Genomic DNA, 10,206 nt, shown 5'->3' on the forward strand with positions numbered 1-10,206 from the left:
TCATATTAAAACAACTATGTAACATATAAAAGTAGCTGCCCTACCAGGAAAAGGGAGACACGTGGTCATTTCTGGGCTGCTTCGGGTAAGGAGCAATTAGAAGATCTAGATAAAACTTTGTACACTATTTAAATTCTATTATTCTGTTGTACAGATATGTTTTTTTGTCATTCTCATCCAAGGATTCTTTTTATTGAAGTAAAATAACCTTCATAGGTAACCATATTCGAAAATTCAAAGAGGAAATAATTCAGAAGGAACAGGTTTACAATTTCTAACTTAGTGACAAAATTATCTCTCTAACCTTTGGTCTCATTATCTTGCTGACATCTGGATCCATAAACAGAGTAAAGCCCAGAGGATGTCTCAGGACTTTTTTTTTTTTTTAACAGAAGCTAAGTGAGAATAAATGCATAATACATACATGCATTTTAAATCACACTGTCCTTCGGAGCTAAAGAAGTTGTTATAAACAGTGCTTCCCAAACACTTTTACTCCCTGAAGCAACACCTTGTTCTTCCCAGTGCGTGAAAACAATGCTTGAATATTAGTCACCCATCATCTCTGCCATTTCAAAAAATAAAGAATGAAATTTGGAGGCTAGTGATTTATGTTTAGCTTTAACAAACTGTAGAAGGAATAGAAAAGTATAAAGATGTGTTTATAACATTTATTAAACTTCTATTATGTGCAAATCAATTTTCTAGTTGCATTACATATTTTGATCATTTTCAAAAATAAGTAATTTACTTTGATAAGAATAGCAAATTATACTGAATATAGTTCTAAACTAGAAATAGTATATTTTTGGTATGAACATTGAATCTAGAATTTTCTTTGTTGTTAGTGAACAACATACTCCTTGATTATTCTGCAAAATATTTGTCAAAGTTCATAAAACTTTTAAAGTATGCATTTTTCATATCCATAGAAATAATGATAACAACAACTGACATTTTAAAGCACCTTGGAGATAATAATGTGTATCTTCTATATAATTCTAGTTTTTTCCAACAATACACTTTTAGGAAGACAAGGTGAATGCTAATTTTCTGCTTTGCATATGGGGAAACTGCAGCTCAGAGAAGTTAAAAACAGTGCCCAAGGCCAATGCAAGAAGTACAGACACAGTCTGTGGGGTTGCAGTTCCTCTGTGCCCTTTGCAGCATGCCACTGACTTCATCAAGCATCCTTTCAGCTAAGTCATGGTCGTTAGCATAAGTTTCTCATCCACAGAGTTGACAACCTCTTTAATTTAGTGGAATGTTCTGCTCTATTAAAGAAAGCAATATAATATGCTGGAAGTTTCATGCAGTCCCATAAGCAGCCATGAAAATACTCAGCAAATCATTTCACCTCACCAGTTTCCTCATCTGGAAAATGAAGGCTTTGGATACATGTTACCTAAGGACCTCTGACTGTGCTCAGCACATGGAAACCCTCAGATGATTGCTTAATAGATTCTGTTGTATTATTTTTGATGTTTTTCTTACTACAACCTTAGCTATAGCTGAATAAAGAGGGAACCCAGGTTGAGGAGGTGTCCAAACCAGTTTTGAAGGACAAATTGGGGTCTCTCCTGAAAAAGACTGTCCAGATGGAGTGAGCAGCAAGTGGTTCAGACATGGCAACAATGTGGCATGATGGAGGAATGCCAACTCTAAAGCACAGGGGCTGGTGCCCAGTGCTGGGAGGGACAGAAGATCAACCATGCCCCTCCTCTGACCGTAGGCCCCGGCTGCTGAGGGGAGAGGCCTCAACTTTAAACCAAGATTGCAATCTTTCACTATTACATGAAATGAACATTTTTGATTACTAAATTGAGATTGGTTTTCTATCTAAAGTGACCACAATTTTTTTTTAACTAAAGAGTGAATAAAACTGCCCAAGTTTTTTTCAGAGGCAGGGAGAAACTAGTGCCACTGAATAAATTTAAAGTAATAGTTGGGGGAGAAGAACTTGCCTTATTATATTACAACCATGAATCACACATGCTCAATATACTTGTTTTATATCCATATATATGAGTCATGCACCTAGAAATAAATAGAGTAAAACAAAATTAACTCTTTTTTCTTTACAATGGATGGAATCATAGTATCTCAAAGTCACTATTTTGTGGCACTCTCTTTGTTCACTTTTGTAAATACAGAAATTTGGGACATAAGGAACTTCACTTCAGATCATGCTCAAAAACAGATTTTAGAATAAATGTCTGATATAAATTTTCCAGTTTTAAGAAAGAATTTATTCTTCAAATAAGCCCAACCTTCCCATTCTCCAATGTCAATTAATTGAGAGTTCTGATTAAGTGGTTTTGAATAATTGAAGTTTGACTATATTAATTCAGTTCTTAACTCAAGGTAACACATTAGAATTCCAAGACCAGGCTGCACCCTAGACCAATTAAGTCAAAATCTCAAGAGTAGAAGCCAGGAATCAGTATTTTTTAATGCTCTCCCAGTTGCTTTCAATGTGCAGCCAAGGTTGAGAACCAGAGCTATTTTATTTAACCAGACTAACATTCATATAAAATTGGCTGCCTAGTTTTTTTTTAGAATATATATTACAATGATATCCTATTGAATATGTAATGGTATATCCACATCAAAATTTTAAAATATATTATGAAGATAATAAATGAGATTTTTGCTCATTTTTCAATTTAGATGGAAGTCAAGACTATTTCCATTTTATTCAGTGTTTATTGAATTGGTCTTTCAATAAATTTGTATACATGCTATGTAGTAACAATTTAGTACTGGTGATTAGTAATTCCTTCACTAATTTGAACACAATGAATTAGCAATTGTGTTTTTGGTCAAGATTTTTTTTTCTGGGTGCTTAAGTAAATGCATCAAAAGAAATCAATTATGCACTCTTGTGATTTGAGTATGAACAGTCCCCCCAAAGATTTATGTGTTGAAGGCTTGGATCCCAGAGCAGCAATGTTCAGAGCTGGAGATTTGAGGAAGTGATTTTGGATCATCAGTGCTCCGACCTCTTAAATAGATGGATCCACTGATAGATTAATAATTTGATAATTAAGATAAACTACTCTTTTTTTAAAAAGGGTTTTATATACTTCAGAGCTAAAGAGAAAAGTAATAACTCTGCAGGACACAGAGACTAATAGGGAACTAAACTTCCCAGCAGTAAAACTCAGATCTGACTCTGTGTCTGCTCTGGGGGAGAGCCTTGTAGGCTTGCAGGGTTTTATTTTTGTTTTTTGGTTTTGGGGTTTTTGTTTGTTTGTTTTTTGTTTTTGCAGTTGTTCTATATCTTTTAAAATTATAATTATGAGCACATAGTAATTGTATATGTTGACAGAATTCACTGTGATATTTCCATACATGCATACATAATGCATTAATTATGTCCACCCACCTTTCTATTCTTCATCCCTCTCCCCACCACCACCCTTCCCAGTCCCTCTGAATTTCTTCCAGTCTCCCTTTCTCCTTGCCCTTCCCAATCTCTACTGACTATGATTCCATTCCATAGTTCTCCAAGATTGACTTACTGGTTTCTTTAAATGAGTGAGAACGTGTGGCATTTGTCTTTCAGTATCTGCTTGTTCCAGTCAACATAATGTACTTCAGTTGTATTCGTGTTGCTGCAAATGACAAGATTTCATTCTTTTTATGGCTGGATATTACTCCATTGTGTAAATAAACCACATTTCATCTGCTGAAGAGCATCTGGGTTGATTATGCATTTTGGCTACTGTGAATAGTACTGCAAAAAAACATGCAGGCGCAAGTATGTTTTGGGTATAAAGATTTCATCTCCTTTGGGTATAAGCCCGGTAGAACAGTTGCTGGGTCATATAATGTTCTAGTTTTAGTTTTCTAAGGAATCACCATGCTATTTTCCACGCTAGTTTTACTAATTTACATTCTCACCAGCAGTGTATAATTGTTCCCTTTTCTCTACATTCTCACCAGCATTTACTATTCCTTGTCTTTTTAACGAGTGCCTTTCTCACTGGGATGGGAAGATATCTCTTTGTGGTTTTGATTTGTACTTCTCTGATGATTTGTGAAAATGAGCAATTTTTTTCATGTATTATGTTGGCTATTTGAGAAGTGTCTTTAGCTCTTTAGCCCATTTTTAAATTGAATTGTTTGTTGTTTGTTTTTGTTTGTTTTGGTGTTCATCTTTCTGAGTTCCTTAAATGTTCTGGATATCAAACCCTTATCAGGTATACTGTTTGGAATATTTGCTCCAATTCTGTAGGTTTTCTCTGAATCCTGTTGATTATTTCCTTTGCTGTGCAGAAGATTCTTAGTTTGATGTAATCCCCTTTTGTCTATTTGTACTTTTTTTTTTGCCTATGCTATTAGAGTCATATCTAAAAAAAATAATTGCTGACACCAAGATCTTAAAGTGTTTATCCTATTTTTTGGTAGGAATTTCATAGTTTGAGGTTCAAGATTTAGGTCTTTGGTCCATTTTGAGTTGACTTTTGTGTACAGTGAGAGAAAAGGATCTAGTTTCATTCTTCTGCATATACCTAGCCAATTTTGCCAGCATCATTTATTGAAGAGACTGTCTTTTCTCCATTTTTTTTTCTTTTTGGTGCTTTTGTCAAAAGTCAGTTGGCTATATGAGAGTAAATTAATTTCTGGGATCTCCATTCTGTTCCAATGGTCTATATGTCTTTTTTTTTTTTTAATGCAAACACCATGCTGTTTTAGTAACTATAGCTTTGTAGTATTTTGAAACTAGGTATTGTGATGCTTCCAGTCTTGTTTAGTTTTATTTTTTATTTGTTTGTTTACTGTTTGGGGGTTTTTTGCTAAGGATTGCTTTGGTTATTCTGGATCCTTTGTGGGTCCATATGAATTTAGGTGTGGATTGTTTTGTTTTGCTTTTGTTTTCTATGAAGAAAGTCATTGGGATTTTTATGGGAATTGCACTGAATCAAAAGATTTCTTTGGGTAGCATGGCAATTTTAACAATATTAATTCTTCCAATCTATGAGCACCAGATATCCATCTTTTTGTGTCTTCTGTGATTTATTTTATCAATATTTCATTGTTTTTATTATAAAGACCTTTCCCTTCCTTGATTAATTTTATTCCTACATATTTTTCTAGCCATTGTGATAGGATTGCTTTCTTAATTTCTTTTTCATCATCTTAATTTCTTTTTGAACTTGTTTATAAATTCTAATAATTTTTGTTATAGTATTTAGGTTTTCCTAGGTATAGAATCATGTTGATACCACTGGTTATCAGTGAAGAGTCCTGCTTCCTCACGTGTTGAGGTACAACATTACAGAAGCACGCCGAGGCAAGCATATAAAGCAGAGTTTATTTAAAAAGGGGTAATATAGACTTCTCTCTGGAGGGAGAAGGGGGCCATGGCTGATATCCTGGTGTCCCAAGAAGTGAGGGTGTTTTGCCTTTTTATATGTCCTAGGCTTCCTTTGTTCTCCTACTCTTTCCCTTTTCTCTCTTCTTCCTGCTTATATGATTGGGCCCAAGAGATACTCAGTGGGATGGCCAAAGGGTGAGAAGCAGATGGGCTGGAGGGGCCAAGATGGTGTGATCTAGGCAGAAAGGGGGCATAATTAACACCCTGTAGGAAGGAACAATCCTTGGGACAGGTTACCTTAACAATAGGTTGGAGCAGGAGCAGGCTGTCTTGGTAAGGGTGGAGGGAGGGCATTAGCATTTCCATCTCTCTCCAATTTACTGGACCCACTCAAATTGGCCTCCTTGATCCAACCTGACTCAATTTACCTATCTATACTGAATGCCTATCTGGCTTCAGTGTCATCTGTAAACATGAATAATTTAACTTCATCCTTTCCAAAATTTGGATGCCCCTTATTTTTTCCTTTTCTTTGTTTCTCTGAAAGTGTTTCCTCTAAGATCAGGAACAAGACAAGGATGTCCCCTCTCACCACTCTTATTTAATAATAGTGCCGGAAGCTTGTATTTCAGCATCCTCTGCAGGTCAGGAGACAAAGTCTTCTATCCCTTTAATGTAGATCACTCACATACCCTAAACCATGAAGAAGCTCCACTCTAAGTAAAAATATAAATATGAACAAATAATCTGTCCATTGGCATAACAAAATAGGAGGATAGGTTGTCTTTTTAGCATGAGTTCAGGATGAGGGAATAAAAACACTTCCTGTGAGCCCTGCACAAGTACCTCATTTTAAGTTATTGATGCAAAAAGTTTCAAGTTTAAAATGTTACATAAAAATTGGTCCCAGGCTGGAGACACTTCAAGGATACTTTTGCCAAAACCTCAAATCAGATTTGTGTGCCCAATATGCAGCAAGCACCAAACACAGAACACTAGTGCTTGGAGTAGAAAAAGCTTAACCAAGAAGGTACCAAACAAGAAGATGGGGGACAGACCTCAAACCTGTCGTTCCCAAGCAAGCATGGTTATAGGTTATATGACTAAAAAGGGCACCGGATGGGGTGTACAAGGGGGAAGCTGATGGGTTTACAAGTTTCAATAAAATTAAGGCTTTGAGACTTTGTGGCACTAGTGGACATCTGGTGGATCACTGAGCAATCTATGATTTTATAAAATAAGCTTGTAAATCATCTTGTGACACTTATTGTCCATTCTTCTGTAACAATGACAACAAGGTTATCAACTGATAGTTATAGCAATGGGAACAGGAAGTAGGTGCTCAAGGTCTTGTTAGCTTAAAAGAATGTGTTCTGTTTGGTTTTTAAATTTTACCTGAGGAGGGAAGATCGTTCAAATCTCTTACAAGAAAAAAAACAATTACTAATTTTGTTTTGGGGGCTTGGTTACAATGCCAATTGAAATAAACTCAAAACATCTCTGGAGAGACATACCTTGAGCTAAACTAACATAGTCCTGTGTCCTTATTCTAGATCAACTTGGCTAAGTTGGAATTATTTTTCTCAGAACGCCTTTCCTTTCTCAGAACTTATTTCTCAGTTGGAGTTGGCCGTAAAGAGCATTGGCTTGAGAATTGAAAGGCACAAGTGAACAAGCAGCCATTTTTGCATTTTGCAAGGTCAATATAGGTTAGTAGGCATTGGCAATTTGCACATATCATCACTAATCTGTTAACTCATTGTTCCTGAGAAGCATCTAGAACTGCAACACTCTAGCTTCCACCAAATTTCCTTCTTTGGCTTCCCTAAATCTTGGGCCGTGTGTGGATACCATTCCATGATGAAGAGTTCAGGCTTCTCTGCAGGTAACCAGCATCATAGAAATTAAAGGTCCTGAGAGAATAAATGTGTTAGTCAGCTTTTACCTGCTGTGACAAAATGCCTAAGATAATAAACTAGTGAAAAGAAAAGTTTTACTTTGGCTCACAGTTTTGGAGGTTTCAGTCCATGATTAGACACTCCTTGTTGCTTTTGACCTGCAATGGCATTGGTACTTCATGGAGGAAGCACATGGCAGAGGGAATACCTTCACTTCATGATTGGGTGCAAAAGAAAAAGAGGAAGAATCAGAGACCCACTATCCCCTCCAAGGGCAGACTCCCACTGGCCAGAAGACCTTCCATTAGGCTCCATCTCTTAAAATTTCACCATCTGCCAATAGTGCACATTGGTAATATGTGCAAATTGCCAAATATTAGGTTGCCAACTTTTGATTGACACATCATTTACTTTGATATATCCACATGTACAATCAAGCTACAGCTATTTTATCTCCTTAAAGAAGCTTGAGATGTTCCACTCCAATCCATTTTGGTTAATTATAAAATGTCACCCATACCAGGAAACTTCATTTCCCTTATTTCAGAATTCTTGGCAGTGGCAGTAGTGATCTGACTGCCAAAGCAACATACCTAATATTGGCATATCAACAATTATGTAAAATATCAAAAATCACTGAAAAACGTAAAATAAAAGAGAATTTCCTGGGAATTTATGATGGTTTAACATGAAAAAAATCTATGATATAATTCATTACATTAAAAGATTAAAGGCTAAAAATATGTTATTTTATCAAAGAAGCAGGTGAACTTTTGGCAACATTCAATACAGATTCAGAGTAAAAATTCTTATTACATTAGGAATTGACAGAAAAATTCATAGCATAATTAAGTATATAAATGAAAGACCTACTTAAGAGGGAAAACTCAACATTATCTTGAAATTATGTAACAAGATGGCAGGTATCATTTAATATTGAACATGAACAGTATAAGTATTGTAAAGAAAGAAATGACATAGCCAGTATTCACAAACTACATGTTAGTATATTTTATTTAATGGTAAATTTTAGGTGCAATGTCAGATCTTCAAATTATAGGTAGCTTAAACCCAACAAATTTATTTCTCACTCATAGTTTAGTATGAGAGTTCTTGGCTGGGCATGATTACTTAAGGACCCAACATCTTTTTCTTTTGTCTGTGACTGCCTTGAGATTCTCAGAGTCCCCTCTAATCATTTTGCAAATGAAAAAAAAAAATGGAGATCCATATGTAGGAAGTTTTGTTGACTAATTATAACACCATTTCTGTCCATATTATATTTTCTAGAATTCAGTCAGTCACATGGCAAATGTGGTCTAGCTGTGTACCTGGGAAGAAGAGGGAATTGGTTTTGTAAGCATTTTTTTCTTTCCCATGCCATCAGTGTAGGAAGTTCAAGAAACTGTAGACACAAACTTTTACATCTATTAGAAAATTTCAACAAGATTGGATGCTAAAGGTTGGATATTTGCATAATATATGAACTGTCAATTCACAGAAAATTCAAATGACTAATAAACATATGAAAAGATGTTCAACATCGCCAGTCATTAGAAACTGTAAATTAAAACAGCAGTAGGGGATGATTTTGTATTCTTTATATTATGAAAAATGTAAAATGTTGATAATACCAAGACAAAATGTACCAAAGCAGGAACTTTCATACATTACTTTTGATTGACACATCATTTACTTTTATATATCCACATGTATAATCAAGCTACAGCTATTTTGTCTCCTTAAAGAAGCTTGTGATGTTCCACTCCAATCCACTTTGGTTGTTTATAAAATGTCACCCATATCAGCCAACTTCATTTTCCTTATTTCAGAGTTCTTGGCAGTAGCAGTAGTGGTACCTTATCATGGCCCCTGTGATCTGACTATTCCTAGACAGAAAGACTCTTACTTTACTAGATCCTAAGCATGTCTCCAAATGAGGAACAGCCCCTAAGTGCTTATTTCACAATACCATCCTCTGTGATGTGAAAACTGCTCATGAGATCCCTATTTTGAAACTGAACTTTCTTTTTATCTTTTTTAAAAATTTAGAAGTCTATCCTCAAAACAAATGTTTTGCCAATTTCTAGGGGCAATAAGATTGGCTAAAATTTCCAGGGGAAAAGAATCCTCCAGAGTCAAGTATAAGGTATATTATAATTTGGTATAATAGGAAAAGCATGGGCTTCAGAACATTATAGGCATAAGCTGGAATTCTGGCTCTGCCACTTGCTAGTTTAGGGACCTCTTAACACTTCTTAACTTCAGTTTTGATATCTGCTTAAAAAACATGGAGAAATTGTATACCTCAGAGAGTTGTCATAAGGATTAAATGCAACGTAAACAAAGTTTCTGGCATTGCAAGTGTCATTAGATGTGAGCCCACACCTCCTACCAATAGTCACAGAATATGCCACTTTGGAGTATGCCAAATCCTGTTTTTTTGGTCAGTTCACCACTTAGCATTCAGTGGCAATTTTTAACCTTCTACTCTCCCTTTCTCTGTACTTTCCTGCATTGTTATATTTTGCCTCGTGGTTTTACCATTCTTCAAATGTCAAATTAAAGAAATCATGTTGTAATAAAACTATAAATTGAACCTAACAAAACATTTTACATGATATGCCTTTACGTCATTCATTCATCTTTTAACAAGCCAAGGAAGTAGGTAAGTTTTAATTCATGTGCCAAATAATAATGATAATGATGATGATGATGATGATGATGAACAAGTGTGCTTTAGGTAGAAAAATAATGTTTTAACACATATTAATTCAGAATCACTAAGATGCACATTTTAATCATTGATTTGATAATTGAATCATTAAATTTAATAATTCTTTCTCAAATTTTTTTGTGGGGGAGTAGTTACTGGGACTTGAACTTGAGAGCAAGAATTACAATAATTCTCATTAAGATTGAAGCAGCAGCTTTATTAAGTTTTTAATTTTAAACATCATGTTTCATTTTAGTAAATCACTTATA

The 10,206-nt window shown here is 35.1% G+C and overlaps 1 protein-coding gene across 17 annotated transcripts in view; it reads left to right on the forward strand.

Annotated features, from left to right (window-relative positions):
• Positions 1 to 10,206, forward strand: part of Anks1b (ankyrin repeat and sterile alpha motif domain containing 1B) — a 1,073,630-nt gene that overhangs the window by 830,548 nt on the left and 232,876 nt on the right. The gene's annotated exons all lie outside the window — the stretch shown is intronic.

This window comes from Marmota marmota, unplaced genomic scaffold (assembly GCF_001458135.2).
Source record: "Marmota marmota marmota unplaced genomic scaffold, marMar, whole genome shotgun sequence".
NCBI classification, from domain to species: Eukaryota; Metazoa; Chordata; class Mammalia; order Rodentia; family Sciuridae; genus Marmota; species Marmota marmota.